The 16833-nt window shown below is 40.6% G+C and overlaps 1 protein-coding gene, 1 long non-coding RNA gene and 1 other non-coding gene across 5 annotated transcripts in view; 1 reads left to right on the plus strand and 2 right to left on the minus strand.

The window, feature by feature from the left end:
• Nucleotides 1–16833, minus strand: part of LOC115038392 (NACHT, LRR and PYD domains-containing protein 12-like) — an 82469-nt gene that overhangs the window by 51875 nt on the left and 13761 nt on the right. The window lies entirely within an intron of this gene.
• Nucleotides 4919–11797, plus strand: LOC115038412 (uncharacterized). Of its 3 annotated transcripts, none has more exons than XR_003840538.1 (5): nucleotides 4919–4935; nucleotides 10224–10264; nucleotides 10996–11072; nucleotides 11555–11610; nucleotides 11748–11797. It is a non-coding gene; the product is annotated as an uncharacterized LOC115038412 (long non-coding RNA). The 3 variants fall into 3 exon arrangements; XR_003840537.1 differs by lacking the exon at nucleotides 4919–4935 and adding an exon at nucleotides 8040–8091; XR_003840539.1 differs by lacking the exon at nucleotides 4919–4935 and adding an exon at nucleotides 9860–9872.
• On the minus strand, nucleotides 16315–16386 carry trnaw-cca (transfer RNA tryptophan (anticodon CCA)). Its single transcript has one exon. It is a non-coding gene; the product is annotated as a tRNA-Trp (tRNA).

A 16833-nucleotide genomic window follows, 5' to 3' on the forward strand; every position in this document is an offset into this window, starting at 1 on the left:
TTGTCAGAGATCAGCTGTTCTTCTCTGGTCTCAGCTCTGAAGTCCAACCCCTCCCATCTCAGAGAACTAGACCTCTGAGAATGACCTTCAGAATGACCTGAAGGATTCAGGACTGAAGGATTTGTGGTTTTCTGGAGAGTCCTCACTGTAGATCGGAGACTCTGAGGTCAGACTCATGTTTTATTTCTGCTCTCAGATTAATATGATGTTACAGTTGTGGTGACTCTGACCTGCAGACAGGTTTATATTTATGAGGAAAAATCCTCTTCACGTTTTTAACATTTCAACTCAAATTGCTGAAAGTAACTTTTAAAAACAGATTTTGTTGTTTAATTTTCTCATTAAATCTTGTCACTGTTTGTATTTGACTGTTGTGAAGCTGCTTCCTGTTGGTTCAGCTGTTGACTTTCATTTTCTAAACTTCTGCTTTCTAAAGCTTCAGCTCTGAACAGATGATGAAACATTGAACACTTTCAAGCAGGAACTTTGTCTCCTAAAGTCACATCTTTAATTCTTTACTCAGGTTGAAGAACTGCAGTTTGTCAAAGATCAGCTGTTCTTCTCTGGTCTCAGCTCTGAAGTCCAACCCCTCCCATCTCAGAGAACTGGACCTAAGTCAGAACAACCTGCAGGATTCAGGAGTGAAGGATCTGTGTGGTTTTCTGGAGAGTCCTCACTGTAGACTGGAGACTCTGAGGTCAGACTCATGTTTTTCTTATATATCTGCATATAAACATACACAAATACATTATTATCCTCTATATTCTCAAGTAACAATGTTACATAACATTTTAAACACAACAAATAACCAAAATAAAAGATTTTGCCGTCTTTCTTCTGATCTTCTGGTCTTCTGATGGAGGTTCTGTCCTGTGGATGGCTCCACACCTTGGTGTGGGGCCTCCTGTCTTCCTGGGTCGGGGTTGTCTCTGTGGCAGCTCTCCCTAGCTGTGGGCCCGGAGCCCTCTCAGGGTGGTTGGCCTCCAAAGGTTTTTCTGAGGAAATTTTCTCAAAGATGGTGATTACTGGTTCAGGGTCTACATTAACACCACAAATGTAAGATATAGCTTTGAAGATTTTTGTCCAGAAGGTGTTTAGAGATCTGCACGACCAAACATGTGACCCACCGTCGCTGGACTGTGGCTGCATCTTGGACATTCAGGATTGATGTTCAGCTATATTCTGGCCAGTTTCTCCTTTGAATAGTGCAATCTATGTACAACTTTAAATTGAATGAGACCATGCTGTACACAAAGAGATGTGGTTTGTATGCACTCTAAACGTTTTTGCCATATTTCCTCAGACAGTGCGGCGTCTTAAGTCCTTTTTCCATGGCAACCAAGTTCTCTCCCATGACGGTGGGTCAATATCTTGCAACATTTGGTAGATCTTGGCTGCCCTCCTCCTTCCATTGGGGTCTAACTCCAATATGGTGTCCAATGCATTCTTAGGTGGTAAGTGAGGAAATGGGAGGTGCTTTCTGGCAAAGCTGCCCAACTGTAGGTATCAAAAGAAGTGGCTCTTAGGTGCCACGTTTTAAAGGCAGTGTCAGTTTGGGACGAAGGGAAACAGATGGTTTCATACCAGGGAAGGGTTAGGGTTAGATTGAGGTGGAAATGTTTCCTAAATTGCAGCCATATCTTTAAGGAATTTCTAGCCTTAAATAACTGGGCATGGAGCTGCTAAGGTGAGATTGATGAAAGCGATAAGTTAGACTGGAGTTCCATTGTGGCCCACATTGGTCTCATCTCATTTTGATGCATCGAGATCAAGTAATTGAATTTGGAAATATTAGCTGCCCAGTAATAGAACAGGATTTTAGGCGGCCCAGTCCCCCCGGGCTCTTGGGCATTTCTAATGAGGTTCTCTTAATTTCGTGGAGAGGAGGTGCCCCAGATAAAACTTGTGATGTAACTGTTCAATTTTTTAAACCATGACTTGGTTAGTAGCATCAGGATTATCTGAAACAGGTATGAAAGCCGTGGTCGCACTGTTGTCTTGATTGTGTTAACTCAGCCCACTAGTGTGATAGGATAAGTCACAAAACTTTAAAGTTGTGGTCATACAGGTCCTTATATAATTGTGTAATGTTTATGCCCAAATAGGAAAGCCATCTATCTTCTACCATTTTTCCGTTTCTGGGTTGCAGGGCTGCTGGAGCCAATCCCAGCTCACATTGGGTGAGACGGGGTACACACAGGACAGGTCGCCAGTCCATCACAGGGCCACACACACAAGGACAAACAGAGACAAACAACCACTCACACTCGCATTCACACCTGCAGTCAGTTTAGAGTCACCAGTTAACCTAGACATACACGGTGGGAGGAAACCCACACAGACGGGGAGAAAATGCAAACTCCACCCAGAATCCAGGCTGGCAACCGAACCGGCACCCTTCTTATTGTGGGGCGACACCGCTTAAATCTTGTCACTGCTTGTATTTGACTGTTGTGAAGCTGTTTCCTGTTTGTTCAGCTGTTTGACTTTCATTTTCTAAATGACTCTAAACTTCTACTTTCTAAACCTTCAGCTCTGAACAGATGATGAAACACTGAACACTTCTAAGCAGGAACTTTGTCTCCTAAAGTCACATCTTTCATTCTTTACTCAGGTTGAAGAACTGCAGTTTGTCAGAGATCAGCTGTTCTTCTCTGGTCTCAGCTCTGAAGTCCAACCCCTCCCATCTCAGAGAACTGGACCTGAATAAGAACAACCTGCAGGATTCAGGAGTGAAGGATCTGTGTGGTTTTCTGGAGAGTCCTCACTGTAGACTGGAGAGTCTGAGGTCAGACTCATGTTTTATTTCTGCTCTCAAATTATATAATGTTACAGTTGTGGTGACTCTTTTTAACATTTCAACTGTTAAATATTTCAGAATTACTTTGAAAAAAAATGTTAATGTTGTATGTATGTTAATGTTCAGATTTTAGTTTGTGGCTCGTCTCATCCATTTATTTATTTGTCATTTCATAAAAAATGTCTTTCCTACATATTTTTATAAGACATATATTTAATCAAACAGTGGCTGTTGTAACAACATAACCTCTTATATCTGCATATACAGTTGTTTTCAAAATAATAGCAGTCCCACATCACTAGCAAGATAAATCGCTGTTTTTGTTAGAATTTCAACTTCTACTCTGCAAGTACGTCTCTAGAAGGGTTAGTTAATGTATAGAAAACCAACGGACCCAACAGGCATGACGTACATTCTACTGATTCTGTGAAACTGAATCATTTAAATGTGTTCAAAAGAATAGCAGTGCTGAGTTCAATTAGTGAGGTCACTGATTATGTGGAAAAAAGAGGTGTTAAACAGGTGGTCCTTATTTAAGGATCAAGGCAACTGACCCTGCATATGCTGGCTGTGCATTTGTCCGAGAAAAACAGAGTAAAGTGGGTCGTTCAAGACACTGTTCAGAAAAAGAGCATTCTTTTATTAAGAAAATTATAAAAGAGGGGAAAGCCTATAAAGAAGTACAAAAAATGATAGGCTGTTCAGCTAAAATGATATCAAATGCTTTAAAATGGCAGCCAAAACCAGAAAGGCGAGGAAGAAAAAGAAAAACGACTATTCGAATGGATCGGAGAATAACCAAAATGGCAAAGGCTACGCCAATGATCAGCCCAGGAGGCTCAAAGAAGATCTAAGATTGCCTGTGAATACTGTGACAATCAGACGACGTCTATGTGAAGCCAAGCTACCAGCAAGAAGCCCCTGCAAAGTCCCTTTGTAAAAAAAAAAAAAAAAAAAAAAAAAAAGACGTGCTGAAGAGGTTAGAATTTTCCAAAGAACACATTGACTGGCCTAAAAAGAAATTTTGTGGACTGATGAGAGTAAGATTGTTCTTTTTGGGTCAAAGGGCCACAGACAGTTTGTCTGACGTCCTGAAAAACACTGAATTCAAGCCACAGTACACAGTGAAGACAGTGAAGCATGGTGGTGCAAGCATTGTGATATGGGGATGTTTCTCCTACTATGGTTTTGGTCCTATTTATCACATACCAGGGATCATGGATCAGTTAGAGTACATCAGAATACTGGAAGAAGTCATGAAGTTGAAGTTGAACCTTCAAGTATATTTTAGTTTATACGATACATTTCTCAGTTTGTAAAGACTTTCTTTAAAGTATTTTCAAATCCAATTACTTTTTCCAATTTTCTTGCTTTGAAATAGAATGTGCAGTGTCCCCAATGCATTTGTGTTCATTAAAATACTATTTATTTGACAAATTTTTACGTTTACTCACCTTTTTAAAGACACTGCTTATTATGAACATAACTGTAAACATACACAGATACATTGGTATCGTTTCTCAAGTAACAATGTTACATGTTAAAAAAAAGCACAGATAAAAATACATTCAGTTGTCATGTGGACACCTCAATAGAACTGTTTTCAGTCTGGTTTTAAAGGTTGTCAAGGTTGAGGGCAGTCACATCTTCTGAGAGACTGTTTCAAAATTTAGCAGCATAAAAGTGGAATGCAGCCTCACCATGTTTAGTCCTGACTCTGGGCACCACCAGGAGACCACTCCCCGAGGTTCTCAGAGCCCGAGAGGGTTCATATGGCTCATATGTCAGAGATGTACCTTGGTGCTGGACCATGAAGAGACTTGTACACAAGAAGAGCCGAGATGATGTGTTCAAATTACAATGTTGACAGTAGAGTCAGTTCAGGTTCTTTACAGTGTTGTTTCATTTTTTCATGAAATCTTGTCCCTGTTTGAACACATCTTTTATTCTTTACTCAGGTTGGAGAACTGCAGTTTGTCAAAGATCAGCTGTTCTTCTCTGGTCTCAGCTCTGAAGTCCAACCCCTCCCATCTCAGAGAACTGGACCTGAGTCAGAACTGGTACCTGCAGGATTCAGGACTGAAGGATCTGTGTGGTTTTCTGGAGAGTCCTCACTGTAGACTGGAGACTCTGAGGTCAGACTCATGTTTTATTTCTGCTCTCAGATTAATATGATGTACAGTTGTGGTGACTCTGACCTGCAGACAGGTTTATATTTATGAGGGAAAATCCTCTTCAGGTTTTTAACATTTAAACTGTTAAATTTTTCTAAATTACTTTTGAAAACATTATATTTATAATTTTGAAATTGCATTTGAATTGGGCATAATTATTAATCAATCTTGTATTTTGAAAGGGGAAATTATATATCATGAATATTTGTATGTTAATGTTCAGATTTTAGTTTGTACTTCATTTCATTCATTTATTTATTTGCATGTCATTTCATAAAAATGTCTAACAAGACATGTATTTAATCATACAGTGGCTGTTGTAACAACATAAACTCTTATATCTGCATATACACAGATACATTATTATCCTTTTCTCAGGTAACAATGTTTCATAATATTTTAAAAACAACAAATAACCAATAAAAAGATTGAACATTCTTTCTGAGGCCTTGGAAATAAAATCAGCTACTACATGAGTCCCTTTCCTAATAAGGAACTCATGTTTCTCAGAATCATCAAAATCAAATAAAAATAAATATAAACCATTTAGGCAAGGCAAGTTTATTTATAGAGCACAATTTGTACCCCCAGTAATTCAAAGTGCTTTACAGATCCAGACATAAAAAAAAAAAAAAAAAGCACAGATAAAAATACATTCAGTTGTCATGTGGACACCTCAATAGAACTGTTTTCAGTCTGGTTTTAAAGGTTGTCAAGGTTGAGGGCAGTCACATCTTCTGAGAGACTGTTTCAAAATTTAGCAGCATAAAAGTGGAATGCAGCCTCACCATGTTTAGTCCTGACTCTGGGCACCACCAGGAGACCACTCCCCGAGGTTCTCAGAGCCAGAGAGGGTTCATATGGCTCATATGTCAGAGATGTACCTTGGTGCTGGACCATGAAGAGACTTGTACACAAGAAGAGCCGAGATGATGTGTTCAAATTACAATGTTGACAATTTGAGTCAGCCCAGGTTCTTTACAGTGGTGTTTCATTTTCTCATTAAATCTTGTCACTGTTTGTATTTGACTGTTGTGAAGCTGCTTCCTGTTGGTTCAGCTGTTTGACTTTCATTTTCTAAACTTCTACTTTCTAAACTTTCTAAACCTCTGAACAGATGATGAAACATTGAACACTTTCAAGCAGGAACTTTGTCTCCTAAAGTCACATCTTTTATTCTTTACTCAGGTTGAGTTACTGCAGTTTGTCAGAGATCAGCTGTTCTTCTCTGGTCTCAGCTCTGAAGTCCAACCCCTCCCATCTCAGAGAACTGGACCTAAGTCAGAACAATGAACTGCAGGATTCAGGACTGAAGGATCTGTGTGGTTTTCTGAAGAGTCCTCACTGTAGACTGGAGACTCTGAGGTCAGACTCATGTTTTATTTCTGCTCTCAGATAATATGATGTTACAGTTGTGGTGACTCTGACCTGCAGATAGGTTTATATTTATGAGAGAAATCCTCTCCAGGTTTTTAAAATTTGAAATGTTAAACATTTCAAATGTTAAATGGTTTGAAATAACTTTGTGAAACATATTTTTATTAATTTGAAAAAGATCCCAAACATTGAGAGAGCTAAACCTTTATACTTGAGTAACGCCCCCAACCCAAAGGTGTGTTTTCACACCCTCTGGTCTGCCCAAAAGGATCTGACATCCTGGTGAGGAAAAGGGAAGTGGGGTATCCCAAGTAGATCAAATGTAAGGAACTGAAATTACCATTAAATTTCATAAAAAGGCAGAACCCACATGGGTTTATAAGACATGTATTTAATCATACAGTGGCTGTTGTAACAACATAAACTCTCATATATCTGCATATAAACATACACAGACACATTATTATTTTTCTCAGATAATAATGTTGCATAATATATAAACAAAAAATTCTGCTGTGTTTCCTCAGCCTTGGAAATAAAATCAGCTACTACATGAGTCTCTTTGCTAAAGAAAGAAATTAATCTGAATTTCTACTTCATCCAGTTTGCATAGTGAACAAATCCGGTCTTCCTCAGGTGTGGCATTAAAGCTCCCTGTTTCTGAACACAACTGTCCATAATGATCTTTGTCTTTTAGTTCAGTTATTCTTAATGTAAGGTTCCACACTGTAAGTTCTTATTAAGACAGTAGGTTCTTTATTTTGGCTTCCTCCAAACATCCAGAGATCATTTATCTCTGCTTTAGGAACAGTTTGTTTAAAATATCTAATATCTCACACCATCATTCATTAATGAAAATATCAGATAAATCACTCATATAGAATATTAATTTCAGCTCACTGGTCCAGAGAAGGTGATGCAAAGTGTCAAAATTAAATATCTTTTTCTATGATCAGGCAGCTTCACAGATCTGTTCCACAGCTGGAGCATTTGTCTCTTATGTCTGATACTCGAGGGCCCCCAACCCAAATCACCATGAAGAGCCAACACTGAGGTCCATTTGTGTACTGCTGTAAGATAACCAATAGCTCTATGATGCTGAGTATTACAAAGAGAATATTCACAGAATCCCCAGACAGCAGAAGCATCGTCTGACACACACACACACACACACACACACACACACACCACACACACACACAGACACAGACACACACACAGACACAGACACACACACAGACACACACACAGACACACACAGACAGACACACAGACAGACACAGACACACACAGACACACACAGACAGACACACAGACAGACACACACAGACAGACACACACACACACACACACACACGTGTTCAGGGCTCTACCTGCAGACCGAGCTAAAACACTGACAGCTGGGTTAAATGTCATGTGTTGGTCCAATGTCAGGCCAAGACATTTAACATTCCTGTTGGTCCAGCTGTTTAACTTTCATTTTCTAAACTCCTACTTTCTAAACCTTCAGTTCTGAAAAGATGATGAAACACTTTCAAGCAGGAACTTTGTCTCCTAACTCAGGTTGAAGAACTGCAGTTTGTCAGAGATCAGCTGTTCTTCTCTGGTCTCAGCTCTGAAGTCCAACCCCTCCCATCTCAGAAAACTGGACCTGAGTTGGAACTGGGACCTGAAGCATTCAGACCTGAAGGATCTGTCTGATCTTGTGAAGAGCCCAGACTTCAGACTGGAGACTCTGAGGTCAGTTGAGTTGGACTCAGTTCATGTTCCTTTCAGTAATATTGTTTAAATCCAGTATCAGAGCAAAGACTCAGTGTTTCCTGTGAACCTTCAAACTCCTCAGTGAAGCTGTGAGAGGAGAACAGAAACAGATTTCAGAATTAGACAGAAAGACAGAGAGAAAACAGTCAGCCAATCAGATCAGTCAGAGGACTGTTGTGATCATGTGACCATCAAATGACACAGATTCCAGCTGAAGAACTCAGAGATGTTGTGATGTTCAGATTCTGGTCCTCGTCCATCAAACTGTCAGATCTGAGCTGAGACTGTTTGTTCTCTGATCAGGTTCATCTGTCACAGCTCTGAGATCAGTCTGACTGAAAGCTGCACATCACATCATCATTTCACACTGTCACCATGTGGTCTTTGCAGACCAGAATCCTGTCTGTTGTCTGTAGACAGAATATGGGAGCAGCAGGCGTTGCAGGAATGTGAGGTAGCGCGGCACATGAGAGAGAGAGAGAGAGAGAGAAGCTCAGTCCTTCCCCCAGCAGCCTAGGCCTACAGCAGCATACCTAAAGAGTAGAGGACTTCAACTTTTTAACTATAAGCTCTGTCATACAGGAAAGTTTTAAGCCTGGTCTTGAAAATTACTAAAGAGTCCGCCCCCGGACCGATGCTGGAAGTTGGCTCCATAGAAGAGGAGCCTGATAACTGAACCATCTGCCTCCAGATTTACTCTTGGAGACTCTAGGAACTCTAACCCTAACCCTAACCCTAAACCTCCATCTAGAGAGCGGAGTGGCCTGCTAGGACAGTAAGGAACTATGAGCTCTCTGAGATATGGAGCTTGGCCATTAAGAGCTTTATACGTTAAAAGAAGGATTTTGAATTCTACTCTACTCCAAGGTTTCTTACAGTGGAGCTGGAAGCCAAAGTGATGCCGTCCAGACTGATGAGATGCTTAGATAGTATTTTTCTGAGGTGCTTAGGACCGAGTACAATAACTTCTGTTTTGTCAGAGTTGAGAAGTAAAAAAGTTTCGGTCATCCAGACTGGACCCTAACCCTGAGGTCTGAATATTCATTGACTTCATTTGGCTTCATTGATAAGTACAGCTGAGTGTCGTCTGGATATAGTGGAAATTGATGTGTTTCCTGATAATGTTGCCTAAAGGAAGCAGATAACGAGTGAAAATGACTGGTCCAAGTACCGAACTCTGCGGGACTCCAAAACTGGCTATATTGTGTGAGGAGGAGCTGTTGTTTACATGAACAAACTGATGTCTATCTGATAAGTAGGATTTGAACCACTTAGTACAGTTCGTTTAATACCAATTTCATGTTCCAGTCTCTGTAGTAAAAATTATGATCTATGGTGTCGAATGCAGCACTGAGATCTAGAAGGAGAAGTATGGAGGCTGATCCATTGTCTGAGGCCATTAGAATGTCATTGGAGACTTTAACCAGCGCTGTTCTGTGCTATGACGGCTGACTGTCCTGACTAATGATGTTACAGTTGTGGTGACTCTGACCTGAAGACAAATCTATATTTATGAGCTAAATCCTCTAAAAGGTTTTAACATTTAACTTAAATGGTCGAAAGTAACTTTTGAAAACAGATTTTTAAATTGAAAATGACATTTTAATTTCACCACTTTATATTCACAATGTTGACCATTTAGTCAGTTCAGGTTCTTTCTAGTGTTGTTTAGTGTTGTTATTAAACCTTTTCACTGTTTGTTTGAATTTTGGATCTGTCTGATCTTATGGAGAGTCCAGACTCAAATTGGAGACTCTGAGGTCAGTAGAGAGTTTGACTTGGTCCATGAAGCTTTTAGCAAACTTGTAGTAACTTAACTATCAGTGCAAATACTCACTGTTTCAATGTTCTCACTCTCCAGTGAAACTTTGAGAGGAGAACAGAAACTGACTTCATGATTTGATGGAAAGAAAGAAAAAAACAGTCAGCCAATCAGATATGAGTAATCAGGAACCAACCAAAGTCAGATGAATGTCAGTCAGCTAATCTTTGTCTTTGTCTTGTTGAATGTATAGAAAAAGAATGATTGAAGTTTGATGACTCTACACTGAAGTGAAACTAACTCTGACAGAAGTATTTCCACTCACTGTCTCGCTGTTTTGCCTCTACAGGTTCAACGACAGAGTGATTACAGCTTCTACAGAGGAGACCTGTGAGTACTGAACCTCTGAGTCCTGTTCACCAAACTGACTGTGCTCTCTTCATCAAGATCTTATACATTATTTAAACAACAGACTTTTGGGGAACCTGGATCCTAAAGTCTGAACATGTTTGGACCACATGACCACCTGGGCCTGATCACATGATCAAATTTAAGTTTAATACTGTGAGCTTTTTTGCACATATTTAAGTTGTTTACATTAAAAGTTTCAGGCAAATTTCAACTAAAAGTTACAAAACCATATTATTACATTATTTTTTTAGTGTGGAGGTTTTTAATTTCATGTAATATACAGCAGATGAACATGGTTCCTTTCAGTAAACAAATTATTCAGGTAATATCTGGATCATTTGGTTCTATGGAGTTATTTTATCTGTTAATCCACACAGAGCTAATCCCAGATTGATTTTAATTTCACTTTCTACAGCACAACAGCTGTTTATCAGTCAGTCTATAAATACAACAGGTGGCTGCAGCTGGTGACTTTAACTGAATGAAGACAGCTGCAGACTTTAAACATCTACTGACTGAGTCCAGTCAACAGATTTGTGGACCCGCCCACTCAGATTGGTACACAGCCAAAAGAAAACCAGGATCATCTGAGAGAAACGTGATGAGCTGCTGCTGCAGGACTCTACAGTTTCCCCCATCATCAGATCTGAGTCAGAGGATGTGAGCAAAAACTGATTTCTGCTGTCTACTGTGTCTTCTCCTCCCATCAGGTGACTCTGATGTCACACTGGGTCCAAACACAGCAGAGACAAAAATGGATGTGTCAGAGGACACAAAACTGGACAAGGTGAGAGGTCAAACATCTTTGCTGATGCTCCAGACTGATTTAGAGGCTCAGCGCATGACAGGAAATGGAGAACAAATATTAAACCAATATCTCCTGTAGCTGGCAATGATTTAATCTCTTTGGGCAGAGAAAGATAAATGGACAGAAACTGAAACTATTATTTAAATTTTTCATGTTGAGTGATAGACGAGGAGTTTTTGAGTTAGATTACAATAAGACTGAAGACAGAGACTCGTAAAGTTTGTTCCCTTAATTCGTCACCTGGAGTTCTTTAAAATCTGGACAAACATCGTTTTGAGGTCACAATCACTGATAAAGTAGCTGATTGATCAGCAGTCTGGCTTTCAGGTGAACAGTTAGATTTCTGTCTGACCAGTTTTACCGTCTGATTTCCAACATGGCTGCTGCTTCTGTGCTTCAGTTCAGTTTGACCTGTGTGTTGGTTTCCAGTCAAACTGATGATGTTTCTTTCTGGACCACAGTCTCCACAGATCTTCACACCTGAACTGAAAACTGAATCTACCAAAGTGTCCTACAGGTAATTCAGCTGATGTCATCTCTGCAGTGTTGGTGTCTCATGGATGGTTCCTCCTCTTCCCCTTCATGCTCAGTGTGCTCCTTAGACAGTGATATGGTGTTTGTGTGTCAGCTCATTCTACCTTCTGTGTCCTGCAGGTTCAGGTGTCCTGGTCCAGGTATGTTCCAGTGTTCTTTAACTGGACTGGGTGTTTGTTGTTGATCAGGAGGCGGAGCTCCTTACAACACTGTCCAGTGGGATGAAAAGCCTCCTCCAATCAGCTGGCAAGATGGCTGCTGGGCCGCTGTTCAATATCCACTGTCCTGAGGACGCTGTCTGTGAGCTCCACCTCCCACACTGTGAAACAGAAGACGGTGAGATAAAGATTAGTGCTTTTTAGAGCGATGCTTAAAAGCCAACAGTCCTGTTATCTGTTCTAACAGCCCTGCTGTGATGCCACAGTTCCCATTCAGACTTTGTCAGAGTTAGTTTTATTTGAACTTCAATCTCAGCCTGACAATGTCACAGTCACAGTCCCTGACAGTAACAGACCTTATTAAGGCACTCTGAAGAATTTAATAAATAAAAGCAACAACATTTTTCTCCTGATAAAATGCTGGAAAAGAACTGTTTTCTAAGATTTAGATCAAAGGAGGAGATATTTCTATAGCAAGTTGATGTTGTCAGCTTGTGTGAACATCATCAGATGGCTTCTTCAGTGTAAGACTAGTTTTGGATGTTGGGGGAAACAACAAGGCTGGCACATCACAAAGACACACAGCTCTTCCTGTTCTCGATATCGAATAAGACCATCCGTATCATTGTACAGAATGTGTCTCTTTTTGTTTTCCAGGCTCATGACCTTCTGAAGGTCTGCTGTTCTGTGCGTCCACATCACTGATGATGAATGAGTTCCTCAAACCTCTGAAGATCACAGACACTCATGTGATGTTGTTGAAGTAGTCTCTCATTTCTCTGCCTTTGGCCTCGTTCTGGTTGGGCGAAGATGGTACAGAGGTTATTCAACAACAAGAAACCTATTTGTGGCCAAGTTTCTGCTGTTCCCTCCGACCCTCCGGCCAGAGACATTCAAATACTGGAGTGTTTCTCCTGCAAGGAACCTCCCTTTGTCTGAGGTAAAGCTTGGTCAATGACTTTAACTATCAAAACTTCAAACTTCTCATGCTCAACATCTGAAATGTGAACCTTTAAATGTCTGTTGTTGGTGGTTAATTTCCTCCCGCCAGTTCAGCAGATGTCATAAACAGCAGATCAGGATCTTTGTGTGTTTTTCAAAATGAGTTTAGTCTTTCAGCACTAACACTACAATGTCCTGTTGCTGAAGGTTGCTTCCAACAAGATGATGCCGTTTACATCAAGAACTTCTTCTGACTGTAAACTGATAGCTGACCAAAGGTACAGTGTCCTCTCTGATCCAGAGGACTTTGAAGTACAGCCTGAGGTGAGTCAAACCTCCATACATTCTAACATCTATTCCTCTGAGAGCTGTGTCACTGTTTGAAATCATTCTGTTTGGTCTTATTTCTATTGTGTTGATGTTAGCATGCTAACTAGTTAGCTTCATCTAGTCACTTTGCTGTAGAATCATTGCCGTACAACTAGTGGATTTAGTAGATAAACGTTTTGTTTCTCTGTTTTGTCTGTTTTTTCTCTTTCACAGTCTGCTGAGTTTTACTAAAGGAAAGGCAAAATTACTTCCCAACATTTGAGGTCTTCCTGACTCCAAACCAAAAGAAACTGACTCTGATGGTCAAAGATGAAGACGGAACAGAAGTGTGGAAACGCAAAGTCCCCCTGCAAAGTAAAGGTTTCATCTTCCTCTATATAAAATATATGAAGAAGTGACTCACACTAAATAAAGTTTAAAGACCAAAAACCAACCGGTCTACATCATAGTGCTACATTTATTTGACAGATGTCATGTGACATGAAATCAAGGTACACAATCATTGCTGTTGCACAAAGTTTTAGCAAAGATCCCAACAATCCTGTTTGTGTTAAAATAAAAACATGACATGTCATCTGAAAGCTGATGTTAGATCAGTGTTTAAAGTGCTGGTTGTTATCGGTGATTACTAAACAAGTCTTTCATCTGGCTTCCTGTTAGGTCCAAATAGGGAAAATGATCAAAGCAGCCTCCCAGCTGATGACAACCTCCAAGCAGAAGAGAGGCTGCTCCTCACCCGGACAGGATTCATTCAGAGAGTGTCTGACACTGTTCTCAACCAGCTTCTGGATAAACTGCTTGAGCGTGGAGTTATCAGTGATGAAGAAATGCAGTCAGCCAGAACAAAGTCCAGAGCAGAAAAAAGCCAGAGATGTGATCGACTCAGTGAGAAGAAAGGGAAGAGAAGCCAGCTCATTTCTGATTGCTGCTCTCTGTCAGCTGGATCCATGTGTTTCCAGAGAGCTCTCATTAAGATGAGGCCAAAGACACAAATTCTGAGTGTGGATGGAAATATTAACATGCACTGATTTACTGTAAAGTCACTGTTGATCCCACAGTACTTTGGGCTCTGGGATTTATTTTCCAACATTTTATCACATTGAAATGTGTGTTTGTGTTTACTGTTGAAAAATAAATGGTCCAAAACAGGGCCAGTTATCAGTGAGATAAACAGCAGGCTGCCATCAACAGTTCACTTTTATTTTCCTCCCTTCAAATCTTTATTATTAAATGTTTTTTGCTGCGTTTCAACTTCTTAACGCTTTGAGCTGTAGAAAGGACACTGATATCAAAATATTCAGCTCATTCAGGACACGATCGCTGTGACTTTTCAGCTTTTTTGCTGCCTTTTTTTTTTTTTTTTTTAATGTACCTTTTTAAATTTTTAATGAATGGGAAAAAATCTTCAAACACTCTTCATACTTTTTCAACTTTAATCTACTTTGACATAAGACAGTAATATAAAACACCTTTCGTCAAGTTTTTGACAGGTCCCCTCAACCAATGAGATAGTTTTCCCCCGGCCGCTGATCCCACCCTAGCGATTAGGTGAGAACCAATGAGAGCGTTTGAGGGCGGGTATTCGAAGAAGAGCGCCATATTTGTGTCGGATTCAGACTCCAGCACCCGAGGCTCTCCATGGAGAGTGGAGACTGTCGGACGGCAGGGCCTAGGGATACGTGTTCAACTATACCTCTCAAGAGATGTATTTTTACCAGTTGGAAAAAGGAGGTTTACAGCCCGGCAGGATCGAGAGCGACACTCACCTCAACAGACTGGTCAGCACTGACGTTGGTGGGTGTAACAAATTTAAAAGTGAATGGTGTGAAAAAAGAATAAGAAGAAGAACAACAACAAGAGGGATCATCAGGAGTTCCGAAAAAAAGAATTGCAGCCAACATTGTGTGGGAGACCAAGAGCACCCCGTCGGGTGTGAGGACAAGTTTGTGTTGGAGTATTTCAACAAAGAGTGCAGAGTGTTTCAGAGATGTTTGCACATTCCCTTCAAGAACTGGTTGATGGTGATGGAGGAATACACAGAGAAAATTGAGACTGTTTGCAAGCAGTCAGAGTTTCAGAGACATTCTGCTGGTGAGAAAAATTCTGGTGTATTAGACTCCACCCCTTCTACGCCATTGGTCTACGAATAACTCCTCCTCCCAACCAATTCCAACACGCTTAAAGAAAAAGTTCAGTTCCATTGGCGTGCCAGTAACTCCTCCTCTCAGCTGTACTTTTAAAAAAAATAGAAAAGAATAGAACACGATAAAAATCATGTCTTTCCTGCCCAGTCCTCGTCCTCCTAGACCGCAGACTTTGCAGTCTCGCCGGAAAAGGCATCTCACACCAGTCGCTCAGATATCTGGCAGCACCAAGCTCCCTGACAGCTATGCAGATTCTGGATGCATCAAAGAAGCCTTCACCCCGTGGAACGGCGGAGAAGAGATTATTGTGGAAAATTGATTGTGCATTTGGAGGAACACTGGACTACCGGCCGGTCAGTCTTTATTTTACAGGGGGTGATTTAAAAAAAAAAACAAAACTAAATAATCGTGTCAATGAAATGAGAAAGAGGTTGGACTCGGTTCGAAGTGACGCAGGACCCTTGTGGGGTTTACTCATCACGGTTGTTTCTCAATTCACAGACTAACGGTCATTAACCGAAGCATTTGATGTAATGATCAGAGAGATGAATTGTGACAATGTGGATCATCTATTTATGATATATGCTTTGATTGTAAATGTCATAGATCGATGTGTACAAAACAATGTGCCTACACACGTATCGAGTGAATTGCTGAAGCTGCATTGTTATCAGACCCACCATTGGAGCCTCGGTGATGAGGACAGACCTGTACAGCCTTGATGTTTAAGTATCATGTATAATGTGTTGAGCCATCATATTTTCAATGTATTTTTGATACTTTATGGAAAAAAGTAAAAATTTTATTAAAAAAAAGATTTTTTCATAAACTCTGGAGAGGCGCTGGTGTGAACATGTCTGAGAAAGGCCTGCCAACAACGGTTAGTTGTTTTCACGGACCAAGTTTCACATGTTCCCAAGCATCTCTGTACAGCCTTAAAATATGACACAGCTGAGTGCTGTTGTTCAGACTCATCTAAAAGGATGAGAGCACTCACTGGTGATCAGTTACCATTATGAGGGCAGGCATAGGTGGCACACCTTTAGTTCCACTTCCAGATCATGGAAGCAATTTCAGCTGTGTGTTTACCAACAGTGCAGAGAATAGATGAGCTGACCGTGACGTGATTTGAACACACAACCTTCTGATCTGGAGTCAGATGCGCTACCATTGCGCCACAGATTCTTTTACTCAGTAGCCTGCAGGGCGGGGAAGTTGTCAGCGTCTCCACACCACTTTGGTGGTGTAAACTGATGTGAAAGCGCACATCGCTCTGCAGCTCTCAACAGCGGGTGCTGCCATGAGCCCCGTCCCAAAGCCCTCATCTATTCAATCTATTTATGAAACATTTCAGAAGCCAAGCAGTCCAAGGTGCTGCATTCATTCTGCGGTCTCTTAGAGGGGTCGGTTTGAATCCCATCGCTACTAATTACCTCTATTCCTCTGAATGTAACCTGTTTACAACATCAGTTGAGTGTGATGACTGAGCTCTTAGTGAAACACATCACGGGTTCTAGGTCTTCCACGTGAATGCCTTTAATAGCAGGCATTGCTTCTTAATGCTGAAATGAGAGACAAAAAGCTATGTTGGAAGTTTCAAGGTGCAAACACAGTTTGTACTAACAGTTAATT

Source organism: Echeneis naucrates, unplaced genomic scaffold (genome assembly GCF_900963305.1).
Source record: "Echeneis naucrates unplaced genomic scaffold, fEcheNa1.1, whole genome shotgun sequence".
NCBI classification, from domain to species: Eukaryota; Metazoa; Chordata; class Actinopteri; order Carangiformes; family Echeneidae; genus Echeneis; species Echeneis naucrates.